The sequence below is a fragment of the Sparus aurata genome, chromosome 2 (genome assembly GCF_900880675.1).
Source record: "Sparus aurata chromosome 2, fSpaAur1.1, whole genome shotgun sequence".
Classification (NCBI taxonomy): domain Eukaryota; kingdom Metazoa; phylum Chordata; class Actinopteri; order Spariformes; family Sparidae; genus Sparus; species Sparus aurata.
The window spans coordinates 29,294,301-29,307,126 of NC_044188.1; the positions used below are offsets into that span (position 1 = coordinate 29,294,301).

Here is a 12,826-nt window from a genome sequence, read left to right on the forward strand (position 1 = left end):
GAACGATTAGAAGAGTCGGGTGAGTTCAGAAAATGACGTCACTTTTACTGTAATGTAGTCTTTAAAACCAGTAAAAAACATAATTAATGCAGAACCACTATTTAACAATATCCAAAATATATATATATGTCTTAATATTGAGTTTATATAAGTCACAGAATTAAAGGCGGTACTACTGACGAGGCTGTAAAAGCTACCCATGGGTAGATCATGACTATAACCAAATGGTTCAAAGCATAATCATTTTATTTTGGATATCATTTTGAATCTACTTTCTATATCCGTCCCTTTTTTAAATCACAGGATATCCCACAAATGAGTTCTAGACAAGACTTATTTTAAAGTTATTTTTAAGACTTTTTGTGTAACAGGACCGATGGGAGCCACGGGAGTCCCTCCATACCGGAGAAAATTAATAATTCAGACCACGATCAGGCAAGGAAGCAGCAGCAGACTGACCATCTGGATGCTCTCAAGAACCACAGATTGACTACAAGCTCCAGGATATCTTTGCTCATTCATTAATAAACATTGTAAGAATCTAAAACCAGAAACCAGTGTTGTTTTTTTTTTGATAACAGATTGCATTTTGTTCTACTCAAACAAAGAAGACATTTTTCAAGTGCAGAATGTAAAAGAAATATCAATAAAACATTGAACTAGTCTCAATCGTTTTGAGTCAGCTCATAAATCCTGAGAGCAGTTAAAACAGAAATATACTGAGCAGGTGGACATGAGTGCAGACAAGGCTTTACAGTGGTTTTGAAAAACTCAACACATTTTAAAAGGCCTGTCATGTTTTCAAAATATCACAATAAACATTGAATTTATAAGGTTTGCTTTGATTTAGAGTTTATGTAAATGAAGGGAAAGGAAAAAGACAGATCAGTCCCAAAGGAGGGTCAACAGTCAGTCAAGTCTGTCTCAAAATAATAGCCAGGAACAAATATGAACATAGATCAGTTATACCTTGGTGTTATAGTTCTTCCTGTTCACAGTGGCTGTGTTTTGAATGGAAATGATCCGGGACAGAGTCCTTGTTTTATGCAACGTAACGAGTGGGTGTCCATGAATGAATGAACATTTGTATTTCAGACATGTCAAAACAAAACAAAACAAAAAGTTAAATCAGTTCAACAAATAATCAGAATAAGACGAAGAGATGTTACATTGGTGCCACCATATCTCAACAACTGTCACAGAGTGCCATGACATGCAGACCAACTGTGATTATATTGATATCTTTGGTGATCCCTTAACTTTTCATCTACCACCATCACATGGTTGAGCTTTAAATGTATCCGATACTTGAGTGCTACCTAGCCAACATAATTACGTGTTAGCACGTAGCTTAAAGCACCTCTGTGCCTAAGTAAAACCCTCACAGGCAGAGCCGGATTAATGCAAAGGCAAACTAGGCACGTGCCTAGGGCCTGATTGGCAGGGGGGGGGCCCAGACAGAGGGACCAAAAAAAAAAAAAAAAAAAATAATAATAATAATAATATTTTTATATGTATACAAATATCCTATTTACAATTTACTTCAGTGTTAATATATCAATATTTATTAATTAACTAAAAATAGTGACGTTGTTTATCTTAACGTAACGTCACGTCACGTTACATTAACGCCAGTCAGTTAAGTCCAGTGCGGAGGTCAGCCGGTCAGGACTAAGCGGGACAATTAAGCTAGCAGGCAGCCAGGTCGTTTTTTGAGTAGGCTAACATTTAAGATGCTTTCAGGTGCAGCAAAACGTAAAAAGAAAAAAAATGAAGAGGAACAAAAGAAGAGACAGCGGGGGGCTATACAGAAGTAAACCTGCTAGTGTTAGCAGAGCCAGAGGCCGAGCCAGGCCCGGAGTCGCGGCCCGAAGACGCAGCCGAAGACGCTTTGGGGCCGTCAACATCAGTGCCATCACAGGAGAATGACAAAATGATGGAAGAACAGCAGCCGGCCAGAAAAAGTGAGCCCAATGTAGTTTTGACGGAGCCTCTACACCCAGAAAGGGTAACGTTATTGACAAGCTATCCATCTGATCCTGCAAAGTGGGACCAAATTGACGACAGGATGCGTGAGTACTTTGCACTAAACCATCCCTGTCAAAATATTGGAGATTTCTCTGCATCACAGAGAAAATATGGAGACGTTAACCGAAGCTTAACTAAGGAACATTTCTTTAGAAAAAAGCTAAATGGAGAAACCCTGTCAAGAAAATAGTTAGTGTACTCACCGTCTACTGGCACTGTATTCTGTTACTGCAACAAGTTGTTCAGTATAAGAGACAATCAATTTGTCACTGGATTTAATGACTGGAAAAACTGTGCTCATCGCCTGCACGAACATGAGAATAGTATGGCTCATCGCACTGCTGTACTGAGTTTATCATCACTTGGAAATAAAAATGCACGCATAGATTTAAACATATTACAGCAACAGGAGTCTGAGAGAGCATACTGGCTCAACATTTTGAAACGTATAGTGGCAACTATTCAGTTTCTTTCTTCACGAGGACTGCCCTTCCGTGGGGACGATGAGGTAGTAGGATCACCCCACAATGGGAACTTTTTGGGCTGCTTGGAGTTAATTAGTCGCTTTGATCCACTACTGTCAGAACATCTAGCCAGATATGGAAACAAGGGAAGGGGAAATACCAGTTACCTGTCCTCTACAGTTTGTGATGAGTTTATTCAGCTGATGGCTGAGAAGGTTCTGCGTGCCATTGTAAAAGAAGTTAAAGATGGCAAGTATTTCTCCATCATTGTGGACTCAACACCTGACGTCACACATGTTGATCAGCTCGCTTTGATCATTCGCTATGTCCTGAAGAAAAGTGGGGAGCCTGTCGAGAGATTTTTGGAGTTCATACCACTACATGGTCATACTGCGGAACACATGGAGGAAACACTCAAATCTGAGTTAAAAGAACTGGACATTGATTTGATGGACTGTCGTGGGCAGAGCTATGACAATGCAAGTAATATGGCAGGGAAATATTCTGGACTGCAGGCAAGAATAAAAAATAAAAATCCTAATGCTGACTTCATACCATGTACTGCACATTCTCTTAATTTAGTTGGTGCATGTGCAGCAGAATGTTGCCTGGAAGCAGTTTCATTTTTTGGCTTCATTCAAAATCTCTACAACTTTTTCTCAGCTTCAACTCGGCGGTGGGAGATTTTAACAGCCCGCCTCGCAAAATGTGAGCGAGGTCTGACACTGAAGAGCCTTTCCGGCACAAGGTGGTCTGCGAGAGCTGATGCAACAAAAGCTCTGAGATTTGGCTACAAAGCTATTCAAGATGCGTTGAATGAAATCAAAGTTGACCATGGAACCCCCAGAGCTGCTCACTATGAGGCGTGTCAATTAATAACAGTGATGGACACCCTTGAAACTGCAGTTATGACAGTAGTATTGGATGACCTGCTGAGAAGAATCAATTTAACCAGCAAAGCATTGCAGCAGGTACAAATTGATGTATGTACTGTTCCTATTCTGTACAGTTCACTCATAGAGTTCATAGGACAGGCCAGAAGTGATTTTGATGTCTATGAAGCAGAGGCCAAAACTCTAACAGCAACAGAGGGATACAAAGCAGATAACCAAAGAAGGCCGTGAAGCGTTCTTGATTGACACACATTATGTCATCTGTGACTGCTTGTCACAAGAATTGAAACGACGCAAAGACGCATACAAAAATGTGGAGGAGAAATTTCGTGTCCTTACTAAAACGAAATCAATGGACATTGAACAAATCCGTGTAGCCACAGAAAAGCTGAAGAAAATATACCCTCAAGATCTTGAGGAGGACTTTACAGCAGAGTTTTGCCAGTTCATCTCAATGGTAAAAGATGAAAAGTCAGTCATGGCCATGTACAAGAAACTCCTAGAGCTAGGCTTGAGGGATGCTTTCCCTAATGTGGACATTTGCCTTCGCATGTATCTGACATTACCAATTGCAAACTGTTCAGGAGAAAGATCATCTTCTTTGTTGAAACGAGTAAAAACATACCGGAGAGCAACAGTGACAGAAAAAAAACTGAATGCCTTTGCCCTGTTGGCAGTTGAGAATGGATTTACAACCTCCCTGGATTTTAAAGACATTATCGAGGACTTCGCCACATCAAAACTCAGGAGAAAGCATCTGTAAATGTAAGTTTTCCATTTAAAAATCTAAATCTGAATAAGTAAAGTGAATATTAAAATCAAATGTAAAATGCATATAAATTGAATATATAATATAGGGCTATACTTTCTACTATAATGAAATGAAATATGAGGAACAAACCAAGTGTATTCAAATCTCAAACAGCTGTCCTTCATCTTATGTATACTTTTTTTTATTTCTCCACAAGATCGTGATGATGCTGTCAAGACGTGTTTCTGCTGCGATGGAGGCCTGCGATGCTGGAAGGCTGAAGATTATCCCTGAGTGGAGCATGCTAAATGGTTTCCTCAGTAAGTGCTGCTTGTTTTATTTATTATTATTTATTGCTGGACAGTTTCTAAATGGTCTTGATAAATGTGAAGGGTTCATGTTTGTCTTCTTGTTCCTGTACTTAATCACAGGTGTGAATATGGGCTCCAGGAGAAGCGACAAGATTTTTTGCTCACCCAGTTCAGGCTTGTTTTCCTTGGCTGTCTAAGCAGGTTAGTAAAGACAAGTGAAAAAATGTGTTCTTGGATTAAACATAAGGTATGGATCAAATTATTTAATGATTGCTTGTTGTTTCTGTGATTTAATCTGCTTTTAGAGTGCAGTCTAGTAAAGCACACCATCCAGAGAAACGTCCAGACCAGTGGAGAGAACTGCTGAACAGTCCAGACCAGGAGCTGAGCTGCTGAGTATTGAATACCAGAAAATGGAAGAGAGGTGATGGTTTTCCATGAAAATAAACATCTTTGCCACTACAGCACACTTTCTCTATCTGCAAATTGTATCGGTCTTTGTATATTTGACTACTTATTTAACTATTCAAAGATTTTCTGCAAAATCCAATAGCTTACAACATTTATCTGATTTGCTCTGTTTACATAGCAATGCTGACACCTATTGGTGATTTCCTGGTACTACTGCCTTAACAATGACACTCACAATGGATAAAATAAGGATAATTTAATAGCATTTAATAGAGCCGTGTAATAACATTTAAATAATGAAAATAAAAAAATAGTCTGTTTGATATACAACACATGACTTATTTTGGCATGCAAAAAACAACTTGTAACCAACGAATATGCTATGTAAAATGGGAATTATTCTATTATTAGTAACTTTGGTAAGCATCAGATTTCAATTCATAAATAACATCGATGGAGGGGGGCCCAAAAAATACAGTCTGCCTAGTGTGGTCCATTTATTTAATCCGGCTCTGCTCACAGGGCTGCAAGCATGACTCTTAGGCCCCGTCCACATGTAGATTCTTAAAACTAAGCTTTTTTTCTGGTCTTGGCCTTTCAAACATGCGTAAACCACGTTTTAGGTCACTGAAATCAAACCTTCGTGAGGATATTCAGAGTGTGTGTGTTAAGTGTTGCGTCTGGACAGGAGGAAAGTGAGATTTTGCGAAAAGGATGAGGCAGACACCCATAATCACTTCCGCACTGGGTCCTATCAGCAGTGGTGGAAATAGTGGAGGGGGGGCCATTCCGGGAGCAGAAGTCAAACATAGATTTAGAAAATCTATTCAGTGTTTTCATAGGGTACTGCAATGCCAGAGAAATGTAGATGTTTTATGTATTTCTGCTAAGCCCGAAGAGAGATCTCTCTTTTTCATGCGCCTGACATCTACTCGCAAGAGGGCTGGTTCAGCTCTGTCAGCTGGTACGCAGACACAGAGACCAAGCTCTGATGACAATGCACTTAACAGTCTGGCTAACTTTACTAGAGTTGATGCAGACGCTGCTTGCTGCCACTTGTACAACAAGTGGCAGGGGAAATACAAGCCAACTTTCCAAACGTCCAGTGAGAGCGCATCACATTCATACAGTCGTACATACAGAACAGAAACGTACAGACTGCAAAGCTCATAGTTCATCTATCCCCTTCCAACTCCACCTCAGGTGTGTTGCAGAGTTAACTAAACATAGGTTAATGATTAAAATGGACCATTAGTCTGCTGATTGTTTGCTATGAATATGGGTATGTTCATAAATTCAGTCAGAAATGGTCCTTCAGAAATTCACAGTTCCAGTTTCAGAGCATGCTGTAGAGAGGATCGGTTTGGTCATAATTAAAATCAAATAGCAAAATCAAAAGGGGGGAAAATTAGAGAGATACAATTAAAAGATTATTTTATTAGCCACTGAGGCTAACATCAGCTAGCATACCACTGCGCTTTTTTTTTTTCTCAATCCAGATCGTTACCACAGCAAACTGTTGCACCATGCTAATCTCCATGTTCATTACATCTGCTTTTCAATGAGATCATGTGTGTGTGTGTGTGGGTGTGTTTGTGTGCAGTGCCATAAAGCCAGACTAAAGCCATGCCAAGCTGTGTTCGCTGTTTATTCAAGTTGCATCAAACAGGACACTGCACTTCTTTTGGACCTCAGCAACAAATCTGCCAAGTGTTAAGTACATAATAATATCATAGTAACAGACAGACGGACAGACAGACGGACAGACAAAGGTTCCTTGCTTCAAAGTTAGATAACAACAAGCCCACCTGCTTCAGCCATATCCCAGCTCCACCTGGCAAAACACTGCTGTACTATGACTCATGAATTTGTACTGAAAGGCAGAGTGTCTGACTCAGTCCACAAAGTACGCAATTCAGAGAGACGTCTATAAATAATGTCCCAAAACAACACAGCTTCTGTGCCAGCGTTTTTGTTCTGCTAGTTATAGTTACATGTCTATAGGAAAGTGTTTCTAGATGACAGAATCTGATAACCTCTCTTCATGTCAAAGTTTATGTGCAATGTGACCGCAAGGGAAAAAAAATCAAGGCTTTTTTATTTCGGAACATGAGCCTCAATCTCCCGGCGTACCTACAGGGGACAGCAAACATGAGTACATTAGAGAGAGATTTAAAAACAGAGCGCCTTTATGTCACAAAAATATTTTAGGCTTTACCCAAAATCATCAAAATAAACCCCTTCTCAATGATTATACCCCACATAAACCATGAACGCTGCAGTGATTTACTGAATTTCCTCAAAACATGGTATTCATCTCAGGACAGTGGCCCTCATTCATCACAGCATTGTAGAATCAGAGCTAAATTTATTTTGGACGGGATCCTAAGATCCTGTCACACCAGCTGAATTGAGACAACTCAAACAAGCACAAATAAATCAGAGGCGACTCATCATTCATGTGTGATACACACTGATCAAGACTCGCATAATTAGTGTGTATCGCACATGACTCATCATTCATGTGTGATACGCACTAATTATGCAAGTCTTGATCTCATTTAAAAAAAGTCAGGACGCAGCAAAATATGAACACTTACAAATACCGTCACAAAGCACGGAGGTAATCTCGTTATGTAATTGCAGTGGTCTACGTGCAGTGAAAAATACTGTTTGAAATGAGCAGAGAGATGTTCTCTGCAGATACAGCTCAGATCTTTGTTTGTGGCTCCAGCAGAGATTGAAGTGATAAAAAAAGGAGTTTGGCAGTGTAGCAACGCAGAGTCCCATGAATGAGGACCACTGTCTTTCCAAGAACCTTGAAAATCAATTGCAGACTGCTTCTACATGAAGTGATGAAGACGCCGCCTCCATCGTCTGTCTCTGTTTCCGTATTCTACCATCACGTCTGAAGCTACGTGGCTTCATCAACTTCTTCCACTGTTGCTTTTACACACGTTTCTCTGTCATACATGCACTGACTTGCAGTCACCTGAGAGCTTTCCTAACTGTTGAATGCTGCAGTGTGTGTTTGTTAGCTTGTTAGCAGTTGTCAGCTGGTCTTGTTTGTTACTGCTTCACAGCAGATGACTCCCTACAGCTCATCTGGCGCAATCCAAATCTCCAGAAGCCCAAAGTTCCAGAAACAATTAAAAAAAGATGTTATTCACACCCTTTTGTTGTGTCAGAATCTTCACAGTAGCTGCTAAGCTACAAGCATTAGCCTGCCTCCCATTTGAAGTGGGTGTACAGGCTCCACTGTGTGTCTAGGGCGTAAATAATTGGAAATCCAAATTCATTTGGGATCGCTGGGTTTATGGACACATAAATTTTACGGCGAACAAGCTGTATGTAAACATTTGTATGGGGTTTTTTGGGGTTGTTTTTTGTCCACCGCTACTTCAGTTGTTTAGCAGAATGCTGCAACACTGTTTTGTTGTGAAGCTCCACAAATGTTTGTGGACAACAAAACATGAAGCTGAGCAGATAATGACGGAATTTTCATTTTTGGGTGAACTTTTCCTTTAACTTAGGTTTGTAAGTTGACTAACATCACATATCCATTTTTACCCAAACCATGATACCTCCCTAAACCTAACCAGATAGTTTTGATTCTGTGTTGAAATTCTTGGTACCAAGAAAATGAAGCTCACCTGACTTCCTTTCCTGCACGTCCAACAGTCATAACATACAGATTCTGCTAAACGACACGCGAAAAAGCTTAAGATGCGAAGACATGACGAGCAAGATGCCCTGTTTAAACATGATCATGTTGCGGTTATGTGTACTCGCAAAGAAAGAAAGTAAAAGGACGAGAGCTGCAGAAGAGCAGCTTTCCTCATTTTTGCAGGATTTATTCAAGGAACGACCTTATTTAAATGTTTCAGATGCATCTTCCATGTTCACCAAATCAGTTTCTGTTTTGATCTTTGGCGCGATTCCCAGTAAAACTGACAGTAAAAAAACAAAATGAAACAAATTTTCCATATCATTCAGACAGCACATCTGCTATTCTTCTTCAAGACTGACATACTGCTCAGTTTTAAAAGTCGATGAAAGGCCAGATCTCATTTGGGCACACAGATCTTTGCTCTCAGATTATTCACCAGCTTATAATTCTCAGTAGTAACATTCTAAATGAATGATCCTAAATGTTTGCACTTTGGGTAATTAACAGGAAGCTGTTAATTTGTTCGTCTCTGACTCAAACTCCCACACTCGCACACCCTTCCACCATCCTGATCTCTACACTACACTTTGCCCCTCAAAACATAAAGGAAGCGCTACATCCTCGACTGGCACTGATCATTGGCATTGAGAGGAAATTGTGAGGTGTGGATTCCTCCAGTATGAAAGATTTTTAAAACATGTGAGAACCATGAACCCTGTGGAAAAAAAACACACCAAAATTGAATGGTATACACACACACACACACACCAACAGCATATCATGGTGCAGGGAGCTGTGCATCTGCAGTAATATATGACACGCATTGATCTGTGTCTTACTCTGCCAGTCATGCACAACAGCCTGAGGACATAAACGCACACACACGGGCACACACACACACACACACACACACACACACACACACACACACACACACACAGCTCTAAGTACCAGCTTGCAGTGGATATATTTGCTGTTTGATGTTGTTTTCTTTGGTGGGACCGAGGTCGGCCATCACTACACACTCCGCAACATTCCATGTGTGTGTTTTTTACATGTGCAGCCACATTTTCAGTCCTAATTAGTTACAATGTCTTGGGCTGTAAATCTGTACACAAGTTTCCTCTCAGCTACCCATCACAATTCTACATGATCCCTTATGTAATTCCATTTATCATTACCAGTGCTCCTATCCTGCTGTTAAGCCAAATTTAAAACCAAATAAAATTGAGCTGTGTCTCCATCAGCTGGTGGACCGTACTGAATAAATCATTCTGAAAATTCCCCTGGCTAGGCAGGTGCACTGACGAGGTTCACGAAGCGCTCTATACCCTCGTGTCACCAGCTTTGCAATGACACATGTAGAAGAGAGGGAGACAGTTTCGGATTCACTGTATATCATAACAACACTGGTTATTTCCGAGAAAATGCAGAGCTCCATGGCGCCCTGCTGCCATATCGTTTCACAGAACACTTTGCATCATATAAGTGCCTGACAACCTTTGGATTCAGTTTGGAGGATGAAGAATCTTCGTCAGCAGAAACATAGGGAGACATTATCTGTTTATGGTAAAGCCAAATATTTGGGGCTGATGGGCAAGGCTTCCTTTTTCTGTGTACTGGTCATTTGGCTGATCTCCAAAAAAACTTAGATCTGTATTAGAATGCAGATAATAATACAAAATAAAAATAAAAAATAAGAGAGGATAGCCAATGAGTTCCAAGATTGCATTTCTGCCTCTGTTGCTCTCCACGTACACTGTGTACCTGCATGCATGCATACTTATATACAGTTATGCATGATTGGTTAATACCGAAGGGACAATAAATGGACTGCAAATGGAATCCCTAGCGTTTCTGGTGCCGTGTCTTGCTCCTTGCCTACAGATTATCATTCATGTGCTGGTGTCTGTTCACAGTTGAAGATGATGGATTGATTTATATTGTATTACTGACCCTCCTGTCTCCACCTTTGATCTGTTCATGTGGCACAAATTAATATAATCTGGAAACCCACAATAACCTAAAATTGTCCTTTTGCTAGCCACGTGTCATTAGAGTATCTGCAGCATCTTGCAGACTATTCTACTTTTTTCCTCCTGTGTGCATATTAACCTTGAATGCATTATAATATCCATACAACCATATGCTCTGATTGGGTAGCTGATTTGACCTTTGAATAGATGTGATGCTGTATAATTATCCCCACATTTGGCATCAACATCCATCCTACGTGATCTGATCTTGGACTCCCTTAACCTGCCAGTGTCAGCAGCAAATGTTTGTGAGGATGTTGCATGAGGAGAAACTTAACGTTGTGAAATAGCCACGGCATATTCCAAATCAGTTGGACCTTCTGGGTTGTTTCTCTCCTCGTAAAAACTCTCATTTTGTCGAGACGTTTTGTTTTCGTGTTTAAAATGCTTCTTGTTTCGGTATCTTAACTCCCAAAAGATGTTCGAACACACTGTTTCAACGGATTCGTTCATTTACACTGAATTTGATCAAAAATGTAAGATATTCACAGTAAATAGTAACCCTTACAGGCTACTTCTTTGTTGTCTGTGGAGAAAGTCACCAGACGCGCCTAAAAAAAACCCAGTAAATTTCGAGACCTGTTGCATCCGAAGAAACTGAATACACTTTGTGAAGCGCTGTCTACAACAAACTCTTAAATATTTGGGCTTACTTGTTAATTTGTCAAACATCACATGAGATATTTATTTCTGTTGGTAAAAAGAACATGTCCATCTGTTTCAGGGGCGTAGGTGTGTGTGTCTCAGAGTGGAGTAGTGAGATCCGATCACAAGAGGTCAAATGTCTCGACACATTTAATGTCAGATGTGAACTGACAGGCTTACAGTTGTCCACTCGCGATCACATGACTCAGGACGGACGGTAAAACCTCATTAGAGAAGCCTCTCTGACTGTCTTGCCTTTTTTGAAATCGCAGTTACCTTAAATGGAAGCAGCACTGTGTACAATGTCAATAAAACCAGAATAGAATTTTCAAACTGACAACAGTTTCAAGAAGTGTTGCTGAGCCCATCTAGAAATACCCTTTATACAATCATGTGTTTGAACCTCACCCAGTCCTTGCTTGTGAACGACGAGCCTCTTGAGGACTGAACCTGTCTACCTGTGGAATGATCCAAACAGATGTTTTGGGAGCATTCCACATCTTTCCCAGTCTTTTGTTGCCCTTGTCCAAACTTGTTCTCCTCCCTCATTCATCGCTAATTTAAACCACATTAGAGGAAACTGCGCCTAAACTTTCCAATTAAATCCTTCCCCTCCCTGTAAACCCTGCAGCAGGATGTCCTCTCTCTGAGGCGCTTCTGTTTGTTTTGGGTGTGATTCCACCGAAGCCTTTTAATCAATCAAACAGTCGAATATGTGTGTCAGCAAATTCTGCGTCTAAGTCATTTGCAAAGACAGCGGCTGGATCAAACACTTCAATCTGCTGCGACTCAGTGCGAAGAATACGTCTAGTCATTGTCAGCACCACCGTCAGTGTGTGTACCACGCTGGCATGGTAAACAAGTGACAATAGAGCATCTGAATGTGTTTCCAGAAGATGCTTTCATTTTATTTTTGAGCATCACCGTGTGTGTGTGTGTGTGTGTGTGTGCACAACGGATACTGACCTTGGGGATACATGCTGACTGGTCTCTGCTGGGATTAAAAGCCTTGAGATGATTCAATTACGAGAAATGAAGACTGTGATCTCTCAGAAAGTGTGTGTACGTGTGTGAAGATGCAAGAATGAGCAGACCTGCCAGCGTGCTCAGGTAGGACTGCACTGTGCGTCCCTCTGCTTTGCGAAAAAGACAAAAAGCATAATTTCTCTGCGACACCTGCGCTGACGTTTGCCAGAGAGTCATCTACATGCCGGGAGGTGAATTATTTGTTTTACTCATAAATTCTTGCACCCCCGTCTGAGCAAAGACCGCTCTACCTGAGGACTCTCTACCTTTCTTACGGTCTGGAATGATTGAAGAACGGATGAAAACAACCTGCTGCAAAGACACTTTGCACATTTTTTTTTTCATTAATCATGTTCTGTAAAATGTGGCAGCTCACGGTTTCACTTCTCATTTTTTCCTCTGCGTCTCATTCTTCCTTCTTTTCCGCCAACTGTCTCAGTGCTGAGTTGGTGTAGACACCTCTTTTTCGATTTCTTGTCTCAAGGCAGAAAGAGAATGAGGAGGGAAAAAAAGAGAGAAGCCAATGCCAATGGCACTGGATCATTTTTTTAAACAATGGACGGGTTTGGGCTGCCACCGAGCCACAGGTCT

General features: G+C 40.7%; 1 long non-coding RNA gene across 1 annotated transcript; it reads left to right on the plus strand.

Moving 5' to 3' along the window:
• Positions 1 to 3,136: 3,136 nt before the first annotated feature.
• On the plus strand, positions 3,137 to 5,127 carry LOC115574228 (uncharacterized). The gene is made up of 4 exons (XR_003982450.1): positions 3,137 to 4,150; positions 4,354 to 4,456; positions 4,568 to 4,648; positions 4,753 to 5,127. It is a non-coding gene; the product is annotated as an uncharacterized LOC115574228 (long non-coding RNA).
• Positions 5,128 to 12,826: the final 7,699 nt, after the last annotated feature.